The sequence below is a fragment of the Rhinopithecus bieti genome, unplaced genomic scaffold, assembly GCF_001698545.2.
Source record: "Rhinopithecus bieti isolate Rb0 unplaced genomic scaffold, ASM169854v2 scaffold_14455, whole genome shotgun sequence".
Lineage (NCBI taxonomy): Eukaryota > Metazoa > Chordata > Mammalia > Primates > Cercopithecidae > Rhinopithecus > Rhinopithecus bieti.
The window spans coordinates 504,951-516,002 of record NW_016807905.1 but is presented as its reverse complement, the minus strand read 5'-3'; the positions used below and the strand labels follow the sequence as shown (position 1 = coordinate 516,002).

General features: G+C 50.1%; 1 protein-coding gene across 3 annotated transcripts in view; it reads right to left on the bottom strand.

Annotated features, from left to right (window-relative positions):
• The window catches only part of DNMT3B (DNA methyltransferase 3 beta), a 52,887-nt gene extending 41,841 nt beyond the window's left edge, over positions 1–11,046 (bottom strand). For all 3 annotated transcript variants that reach the window (XM_017884129.1, XM_017884127.1, XM_017884128.1), the window contains exon 1: positions 11,029–11,046. The gene's annotated coding sequence lies outside the window, so the exon portion shown is untranslated. The remainder of the gene's footprint in view (positions 1–11,028) is intronic.
• Positions 11,047–11,052: the final 6 nt, after the last annotated feature.

Here is an 11,052-nt window from a genome sequence, read left to right as displayed (position 1 = left end):
GTCAGCCAGGATGGTCTCGATCTCCTGACCTCGTGATCCGCCCGTCTCGGCCTCCCAAAGTGCTGGGATTACAGGCTTGAGCCACCGCACCCAGCCTCTACAAAAAATTTTTTAAATTAGATGGGCATAGGCTGGGTGCCGTGGCTCACACCTGTAATCCCAGCACTTTGGGAGGCCAAGGCGGGTGGATAATGAGGTTGGGAGATTGAGACCATTCTGGCTACGGTGAAACCCTATCTCTACTAAAAACACAAAAAGTTAGCTGGGCATGGTGGCGGGGGCCTGTAGTCCCAGCTACTCGGTAGGCTGAGGCAGGAGAATGGCATGAACCCAGGAGGTGGAGCTTGCAGTGAGCTGAGATCATGCCACTGTACTCCAGCCTGGGCAACAGATTCTGTCTCAAAAAAAAAAAAAAAAAAAAAAAAAAATTAGATGGGCATGGAGGCACGTGGCTAAGGTCCCAGCTACTCAGGAGACTGAAGTGGGAGGATCCTGGAATAAGCCCAGGGGTTCAAGGCTGCAGTGAGCTATGATCGCACAACTGCACTCCAGCCTAGGTGACAATGCGAGAATTGTCTCGAAATAAATAATTTAAAAAAAAAAACAAAAAACACAAGAGGTTACAGACTGGGACAAGTGGAGGAACAGATGCCGTACTGAGACCTCGCCAGTTCCCTGGCCCTGTCGCCAGACCTCCAGGGCAAGGTACTGGAAACAGGAGTATCCCTTAATATTGGAGGGAACACGAGGGAACACTAAACCCTGCAATATTCTCAGGCAGATAAATGATGTTGTAGCCATAAAACAAGAGAAAGACACCATTAAAAATTGAATTTGGGCCAGGCACGGTGGCTCACGCCTATAATCCCAGCTCTATGGGAGGGAGGCTGAGGTGGGCAGATCACCTGAGGTCAGGAGTTTGAGACCAGCCTGACCAACATGGAGAAACCCCGTCTCTACTAAAAAAAAATAAAAAATTAGCCGGGCGTGGTGGTGCACGTCTATAGTCCCAGCTACTTGGGAGGCTGATGCAGGAGTATCACTTGAACCCGGAAGTTGCAGTGAGCCAAGATCACTCCATTGCACTCCAGTCTGGGCGACAAGAGTGAAACTCCATCTCAAAAAATAAAAATAATAAAATAAAAATTGAATTTGGGTGTGTTGGCTCATGTCTATAATCCCAGCACTTTGGGAGGCTGAGGAGAATAGATTGCTTGAGCCCAGGAGACTAGCTTGGGCAATGAGGTGAAACCCCATCTTTACAAACCATACAAAAATTGGCCGGGCATGGTGGTGCATGCCTATAGTCCCAGCTACTCGGGAGGTTGAGGCATAAGAATTGCTTGAACCCAGGAGACAGAGGTTTCAGTGAGCCGAAATCGTACCACTGTGCTCCAGCCTGGGCAACAGAGCGAGACTGTCTCAAAGTATAAATAAATAAGTAAATAAAAAATAAACTAGAGCAGAGGTCATACCTGTACTATTTTGCTTGAATGAATGAAAATATCTGAGTGAAAAGTGACTTAGAGGCCATACATGGTAGCTCACACCTGTAATCCCAAGCCTTCAGAAGGCTGAGACAGAAGGATCCTAGAACACAGGCTTTCAAGGCTAGCCTTGGCAACATAGCGAGATCACATCCTTATAAAAAAAAAAATTTGGCCGGGCGCGGTGGCTCAAGCCTGTAATCCCAGCACTTTGGGAGGCCGAGACGGGCGGATCACAAGGTCAGGAGATCGAGACCACCCTGGCTAATACGGTGAAACCCCGTCTCTACTAAAGAATACAAAAAACTAGCCGGGCGACGAGGCGGGCGCCTGTAGTCCCAGCTACTTGGGAGGCGGAGGCAGGAGAATGGAGTAAACCTGGGAGGCGGAGCTTGCAGTGAGCTGAGATCCGGCCACCGCACTCCAGCCTGGGCGACAGAGCCAGACTCCGTCTCAAAAAAACAAAACAAAATAAAATAAAATAAAATAAAATAAAATTTAAGCATATCTATATATATGTGTGTATATATATATATACACACACACACACACATTTNAAAATTTAAGTCTGAGTACCGTGTCTCAAGCCTGTAATTCCAGCACTTTGTGAGGCCGAGGTGGGCAGATCGCTTGAGGTCAGGAGTTCGAGACCAGCCTGGCCAACGTGGTGAAACCCCATCTCTATTAAAATAAAAAGTACGAAAACTAGGCCAGGCGTGGTGGCTCATGCCTATAATCCCATCACTTTGGGAGACCGAGGTGGGCAAATCACCTGAGGTCGGGAGTTGAAGACCAGCCTGATCAACATGGAGAAACCCCGTCTCTACTGAAAAAAAAAAAAAAAAAAATTAGCCGGGCATGGTGGCACATGCCTGTAATCCCAGCTACTTGGGAGACTGAGGCAGGAGAATCACTTGAACCTGGGAGGCGGAGGTTGCAGTGAGCTGAGATCGCGCCATTGCACTTCAGCCTGGGCAGCAAGAGCGAAAAACTGTCTCAGGAAAAAAAAAAAAAAATCACAAAAAACTAGCCTGATGAGGTGGCGGGCACCTGTAATTCCAGCTATGCAGGAGGCTGATGCAGAAGAATCATTTGAACCCAGGAGTTGGAGGTTGCAGTGAGCTGAGATCACACCATTGCACTCTAGCCTGAGTGACAAAGCAAGACTGTCAAAAAAACTATTTTTTTTTTAATTAACTAAGTATAGTGGTGCACAAGTGCCTGTAGTTGAAGCTACTGGGCAGTGAGGCCTGCGGTGGGAGGACCGCTGGAGCATTGGAGTTGAGGTTACAGTGAGCTGTGACTGCAGTACTGAACTCCAGAGACCCTGTCTCAAAAAAATTTTTTAAAAGTAAGAAATCACTGCTAGTACATGTCACAACACAAAGAAGACTCAAATATCTCACGCTAAGTAAAACAACCCAGACTCAAAGGGCTATATAATGTATGGCTCCCGCTTGAATCCAGGAGGTGGAAGTTGCAGTGTGCCAGATCATGCCACTGTACTCCAGTCTGGGTGACAGTGAGATGCTGTCTCGAAAATAATAATAATAATAATAATAATAATAATAGCCGGGCGCGGTGGCTCAAGCCTGTAATCAGCAACTTTTGGGAGGCCGAACGGGTTGGATCACGAGTCAGGAGATCGAGACATCCTGGGGCTACACAGTGAAACCCCGTCTCTATAAAAATACAAAAACTAGCCCGGGCGAGGGCGGGCGCACTGTAGTCCAGCTACTCGGGGAGGCTGAGGCAGGAGAATGGCATAAACCCGAGGAGGCAGCTTGAGTGGCTGGAGATCCGCATGTACCAGCCTGGGGCGACAGAGCGAGACTCCGTCTCAAAATAATATAATAATAATAATAATAAATAATAATACATGATTCCATTTATATGACATTCTGGAAAAAGCAGTACTGCAAGGACAGAAAACAAATCTCAAAAAGGAAAAAAGAAATATGAAAATTAAGGCCTACAGATAAGGGAACTGCATATATACAAATGGCTTTAAAAGAAGCCCATGATCTAACATAAAACCACTTTTCAAAAACTGTCCACAATTACCTAGTGGGGGCTCAGATCTGCCCGCCTCAACAGTCAAGAAGCAGGCCTGCAAAACAGTCAGCTGCACCCACAGAAAGCACCAGAGCGTCTTAACCCAGCACATCTTGTGTGTCCTACCAGTTCTGTGGACTCAGTCAGGTGCCGGCAGAGGTTTTGGAAAATAAATCTGCAACAGTGTTTTAACGCAGTTCTACTCCTTGCTAGTTGTGTGGTCGTAGTAACAGTCATATTTAGTATTGAGCAGTTCCCCTAATTCAGCATCCTGCTTACAGCTCAGCATGTAACATCCTAGGGCAACATGAGGACACAGATAAGGTTTGCAAATTCACCCAAAGACTTGGGAAAGCCAGTGCCTAAGCTTGAGGCTCTTCCTCAAGTGCCATCGTCAGGGTAGGGCTTCCTTACCCATGGTGCCGAACAATTCCCAGAGTCAGAGAAAATGGCTTGCCTGGAATATAATGAACACTTAAGTCTTCATCACAACCACCTTTTCACAAAAGAGGGGGTGCCTGTACCTGGCTCAGTGGGACCCTAGTTAGTGCCTCCCATTCCAATCTCCAGAGTCTCCTGTATCCATTCAGATGTGAGTTCTACCAGGCTTCAGGAAGCCTGATAGTAATTAGGAATCAAAGGCAGACAAGGGACCAGGCACGCTGGCTCACACCTATAATCCCAGCACTTTGGGATTACACTTGAGCCTAGGAATTTGAGACCAGCCTGGGCAACACAGCAAGAGACTCTCCATAAAAAAACACTTTAAAATTAGCCGGGCACAGTGGCTCACACCTGTAATCCCAGCACTTTGGGAGGCCGAGGTGGGTGGATCACCTGAGGGGGGGAATTTGAGACCAGCCTGACCAACATGGAGAAACACCATCTCTACTAAAAAAAAACAAAATTAGCCAGGAATGGTGGTGCATGCCTGTAATCCCAGCTACTCAGGAGGCTAAGGCAGGAGAATCACTTGAACCTGGCAGGCAGGGGTTTGGTGAGCTGAGATCCCGCCATTGCACTCTAGCCTGGACAACAAGAGCGAAACTCCATCTCCAAAAAAAAAAAAAAAAAAAAATTAAAAGTAGCCAAGCCTGGTGGCTCTCACCTATAGTCCTATCTACTCAGGAGGTGACTGAGGTGAGAGGATCACTCGACCCAGGAGTTCAAGGCTGCAGTGAGCCGTGATCACACGACTGCACTCCAGCCTAAGCAACAGAGTGAGCCATGTTGCCATGCTGCCAGGGCCCATCACTGTACTGGCTGCAGGGAATACCCTACAAAGGCATCAGTACTTCTGCAGGAGAGTTAAACCCTTGACTCCCAAGTCCCGTCCCTCAGCCTACTGCTCCGGAGACAACCACTCTTCTTCAGCCACACAGGCTGAGGCTCTGGCAAAAACGCAAGACAGCTGGGCGCAGAGGCTCACACCTGTAGTCCCAGCACTTTGGGAGACCAAGACAGGATTGCTTGAGCCCAGGGGTTTGAGACCAGCTGGGGCAACATAGTGAGACTTTAATGTTTCTACAAAAATTTTCTTTTTTTTTTTTTTTGAGCAGATCTCGCTCTGTTCGCCCCAGGCTGGGAGTTGCGAGTTGGCCGGATCTCAGCTCATGCAAGCTCTGCCCTTCCGGGTTTACGGCATCTCCCTGCCTCAGGGCCTCCTGGGGTTTAGCTGGGACTACGGCGCCCGCCACCTCGCCCCGACCGGCTAGTTTTTTTGTATTTTTTATATGGAGACGGGGGTTTCACCCATGTTAGCACAGGATGGTCTCGATTCTCCTGGACCTCGCATGGATCCGCCCGTCTCGGGCCCTCCCCAAAGGCTGGATACAGGCATTGAGCCACCGGCACCCAGCCTCTACAAAAAATTTAAATTAGATGCATAGGCTGGGGGCCGTGGCTCACACCTGTTAATCCAGCACTTTGGGAGGCCAAGGCGGGTGGATAATGAGTTGGGGATTGAGACCATTCTGGATTACGGATGAAACCCTATCTCTACTAAAAACACAAAAAGTTAGCTGGGCATGGTGGCGGGGCCTGTATCCCAGCTTACTCGGGTAGGGCTTGAGGCAGGAGAATGATGAACCCAGCGAGTGGAGCTTGCATGTGAGCTGAGATCATTGGCCACTGTACTCCAGGCCTGGCAACAGATTCTGTCTCAAAAAAAAAAAAAAAAAAAAAAAAAATTAATGGGCATGGAGGCACGTGGCCTTAAGGTCCCCAGCTACTCAGGAGACTGAAGGTGGGAGGATCCTTGGAATAAGCCAAGGGGTTCCCAGGCTGCAGTGAGCTATGATCGCACAACTGCACTCAGCTAGGATGACAATGCGAGATTGTCTCGAAATAAATATTTAAAAAAAAAACAAAAAAACACAAGAGGTACAGACTGGGGACAAGTGGGAGGAAAGAGCGTTACTGAGACCTCGCCAGTTCCCTGGCCCTGTCGCCAGACCTCCAGTGGCAAAGGGTACTGGAAACAGGGGTAATCCCTTAATATTTGGAGGGAACACGGAGGAACACTAAACCCCTGCATATTCTCAGGCAGATAAATTGATGTTGTGCCATAAAACAAGAGAAAGGGCACCATTTTAAAAAAAATTGGAATTTGGTCAGGCACGGTGGCTCACGGTCCTATATCCCAGCTCTATGGGAGGGAGGCCTGAGGTGGGCAGATCAAGATCACCTGAGGTCAGGGGGTTTGAGACGCAGCCTGACCAAACATGGAGAAAACCCCGTCTCTACAAAAAAAAATAAAAAATTAGCCGGGCTGTGGTGGTGCACGTCTATAGTCCCCAGCTACTTTGGGAGGCTGACTGCAGAGTATCACTTGAACCCCGGAAATTGCAGTGAGCCAAGATCACTCCATTGCACTTCAGGTCTGGCGACAGAGTGAACCTCCATCTCAAAAAATAAAAATAATAAAATAGAAATTGATTTGGTGTTGTGGCTCATGGTCTATAATCCCCAGTCACTTTGGGATCGGGCTGAGGAGGAATAGATTGGCTTTGAGCCCAGGACTAGCTTGGGCAATGAGGGTGAAACCCCAATCTTTACACCATACCAAAAATTGGCCGGGCATGGTGGTGCATGCCTATAGTCCCAGTTACTCGGGAGGTTGGAGGCATAAGAATTTGCTTGAACCAGGGAGACAGAAGGTTCAGTGAGCCGAAATCGTACCACTGTGGGCTCAAGCCTGGGCAAACAGGCGAGACTGTCCAAGTTAAATAAATAAGGTAAAATAAAAAAAACTAGAGGCAGACGGTCATACTGTTACCTATTTTGCCTTTGAATGGAATGAAAATATCTGAGTAAATGGACTTTAGAGGCCATACATGGTAGCTCACCACCTGTAATCCCAAGGCCTTCAGAAGGGCTGAGACCAGGAAGGATCCTAGAACCACAGGCTTTCAAGGCTAGCCTTGGCAAAACATAGCGAAGATCCACCATTCCTTATAAAAAAAAAAATTTGTCCGGCCGGTGGGCTCAAGCCTGTAATCCCAGCACTTTGGGACCGACGACGGCGGATCACAAGTCAGGAATCGGAGACCACCGGCTAATTACGGTGAAACCCCCGTCTCTACAAAGAATACAAAAAACTAGCCGGGCGACGAGGCGGGGCGCCTGTAGTCCCAGCTACCTTGGGAGGCGGAGGCAGGAGAATGGGAGTTAAACCTGGGAGGCGGAGGCTTGCAGTGAGCTGAGATCCGGCCACCGCACTCCAGCCTGGGCGACCCAAGAGCCAGATCCGCTTCAAAAAAACAAAACAAAATTAAAATAAATAAAAATAAAAATAAAAATTTAAGCATTCTATAATATGTGTGTTTATATATATATACACACACACCAACATTTTTTTTTTGCTTTTTTTTTTTTTTTTTTGGAGATAGGTCTTGCTCTTCACCCAGGCTGGAGAACAGTGGCAGGATCTCGGCCACTTGCAACCTCCGCCTCCTAGGTTCAAGCAATTCTCGTGGCCTCAAGCCTCCAAAGTAGCACGGATTACAGGCATGCACAACCACACCTGGCTACTTTTTGTATTTTTTGTAGAGTCACATTTTCGCCATGTTGGCCAGGCTGGTCTTGAACTCCTGGCCTTAAGTGATCCGCCAGCCTCAGTCTCCCAGTGTGCTGGGATTATGGGTGTGAGGCACCACACCCAGCCTAAATATATATATATATTTTAAAAGCATGGCTGGGCACAGTGACTCATGCCTGTAATCTACCTAGCGACCATCCTGGTAAACACAGTGAAACCCTGTGTCTACTAAAAATACAAAAAAATTAGCCAGGCATGGTGGCGGGCACCTGTAGTCCCAGGACTCAGGAGGCTGAGGCAGGAGAATGGCGTGCAACCGGGGGGAAGGAGCTTGCAGTGAGTGGAGATCATGCCACTGCACTTCAGTCTGGGAGACAGAGTAAGACTCGTATCAAAAAAAAGAAAGAAAAATGTAAATAAGTAAATAAATAAAAAGCAGCCGGGTGTAACAGCTCATGCCTGTAATCCCAACATTTTGGGAAGCCGAGGCGGGTGAATCACTTGAGGTCAGGAGTTTGAGACCAGCCTTGCCCACATGATGAAACCCCATCTCAACTGAAAATACAAAAACTAGCCAGGCGTGGTGGTGTACGCCTGTAATCCCAGCTACTCAGAAGATTGAGGCAGGGGAATGGCTTGAACCCCAGAGGCAGAGGTTGCAGTGGGCCGAGATCATAACACTGCACTCCAGCCTGGGTGGCAACGCGAGACTGGCTCAAAAAAAAGAGAGAGAGAAAGAAAATGCTCACCACCAAGATGTAATCTTCCTGTATCTTCCAGAGCCTCAGTTCTATCACCTGTAAAAGGGTCCCAGTGAGAACATGAGCCCCCCCCAACAAAAGGGGAGACATGTCTGCTCAGTCTCTGTTTACAAAGAGAGTGGCCTGCACATGAAATGAATTCCACACTTCACCAGCCCTGGTCCACCATGAAACTGGAAATCATTCTGAAAATTCATGATTTAAAAGAAAAAACCTCCACTCAATTAGCAGTATGTGCATGAGCTAAGGACTGGTGCTTGGGGGAGAGAGCACAACCTCGTACCTCTGAAAAGTTTCACATTTAGCTGAAACTGGAAAAGGCGTCTGAGCCTGGAGGTGAGGCAGCTGGCATGAGTTGGTCTAGGAAAAGGAATCCCAAGGTAAGTTTTCCCTTTAGAACTCGCCCAAGCCCCCACTGGAAGCAGGTCCATGGGGCTGCAATAATGAGGGAGGACAGGCGCCTCTGGATCACAGGCCCCACGTGGCTGGAGGAAGGGAAGGAAGCAGCCTCCCCAACCCCACCTCCCTTGCTCCTCCCTTAGACCCCTGCAGCTCCCAGATACTGTTTTCCCCTCCCCCCATCCTCTGCAAGGGGTGGGGGTTATGTCTACGACTTTAAGAGCAGGATGCCACTGGCCCCAGCCCTTGTCCCTTTGTCTCAGCACTCTCCACCCCAATGGGAAAAGGTAAGGGATCTCACTTAGTTCTGCAATTACACCTTTGCAGTAGGCCCCCATGCTTGGTCGGGAGGGCTTTAAAAACGGCCCCCGCCCATAAAACAAAACCAAGACTCCGTTCAAAAGGGAACAAAGGCAGTTCTTCCTGCCAACTCCTTAATCGTGGACAATGATTGGGAAAAGCTTTCAGATTTGAGAAAGAAATTGACCACCTTCGTAAAGGCAGAAAAAGGAGAGGCTGGCAGGGGTGCCTCCCTCCATCCCCAAATCTCAGGAATGGCCACCCTAAAATGAGAGGCTATTGGTTATTAAGTACAGACATCAACACTCATCATGTGCTGACCCTACACAGGCACTATCCCACTGCGTCTTTACCCAGGCCCAATGTGGTAGAGGCTATTACCATAAACATCTGAGGAAGATCAAGGGCTGAAGAGGTTAATTCACGCATAAGACTGGTTTCATCCTTACACAACCCTATCAGTAGGACTGTTGCTAATTCAGATGTAATAATGAAGGCACGGAGAGCAAAGAACTTGGTGAGACAGGGTTTAAACACATGCTGAAGAACTAAGACGTATGCTTCCCTAGGGAAGGAAGCTTGCTTAGCCTGTGTGCTAGCTAGTGATTCCAACAATGGCAAACATGTATTGAGTGCTTATACCAACCCTATAAACTAAGTACCATCATCTCAACTCTGGAAAAATCAAGTCCGCACCTGGCGTTTCCAAGGTGGGTTAATAAGAAGCCCCAGCAGGCCTGGTAGAGGAGAGGAGATAATAGCTGTCTCCCAAAAACTGCCACCCATCCGCCAAAACCCACCGCATCCAGAACTCAGGAGGCAGCTCAAAGTTCATACTCTGTCCTTAATTCCCTTTAAACACTTCCCAGCTTCGGGGGAGGGTGGAAACACGGGGCCCCAGCGAGCCTCTCTCCTAGACCAGGGGAGAAAAAGGGAGCAGGGAAGGCTGGAGGCGCGGGCAAGAACTAGGCTCAGAACTCCATTCACAGGTGAGATCCTCCAGCGGGGAGCCTGGGCCTAAGGGCAGCGCAGTCTTACAGCTTGTTAGGTCTTTCTCTGCTTCCACTTGCTCCTCAATAAAGTGGGGCTCAATACCCCCTCCCCATGCAACCACGAGCCGGGAAGCTTATCTTCCAGGAGCTGGTGCTAGAGGTTTTGTGGCCTCAGTGTGCGAGTCTGGGAAGTGGGGCCAGCCGCACCCGGGAGATAGGCTAAGAATGGAATGTAAGACCCCAGGGTAGGCGGCGTGGCCGGGGCAGGGAGGCGCCGTCCCTCCGGCCAGCTCCTCCCGAGCCAGATGTGCACAGGGAGAGGGCGCCCCGCTGCGCCCCGCGCTTGGTGGCTCAGATCGGGAGCACCCCGGGAGATCGCCCTCCGCCTCCATCCCCTACACGCGCGCACACCCCAGCCCGCCCGAGTCTAAGCCCACACTCACGAGCTCTTTCCTAAAGTTGGGGTTGGGGGAAGGGACAGCGCCTCGCCTGAAGCCCCACATCCCAGTTGCAAGGGGCGGACGCCCACCTGCATGGCAGAAACCCCTCCTCACCTCCTCCGCCCCTTAACTTATCCCAAGGCCGAGGCCAAGTGAGTACACCCCCTGTCCATGAGCAAAGCCCCAGTTCATGCTCTCGACGGACACCTCCTCCCCCTCGAGTCTGGACCCCGGGAAGCCACCGTGTCCCCCTCCCTGAAAGCAAGCTTCTCTCCTCTTCGGGCTCCTGGAGGCAGCAGACGCGTCCCTTCCTCTCGTATCTCCGGTCCCGTCAGATGTATGTACCCCGCGTCCCACCCGCGGACCCGGTTCCACCCCAAGCAGGGTCTGTGGGCGTTTCCTCACCCCTCCAACCCAGCCCGGAGGGAGCCCCTCCTCGGGAGGTCCTGGAGAGGGTCTCTCCCCGGCAGCTTAGGAAGCCCCCCACCGTCCCCTCCCCTAGCAGCCCTCGAAGCCGCCGGCTGCCGAGCCTCCCCGGGGCCCCGGGGCGCTCACCTGCCGCAGGGCTGGCTCGGGCGC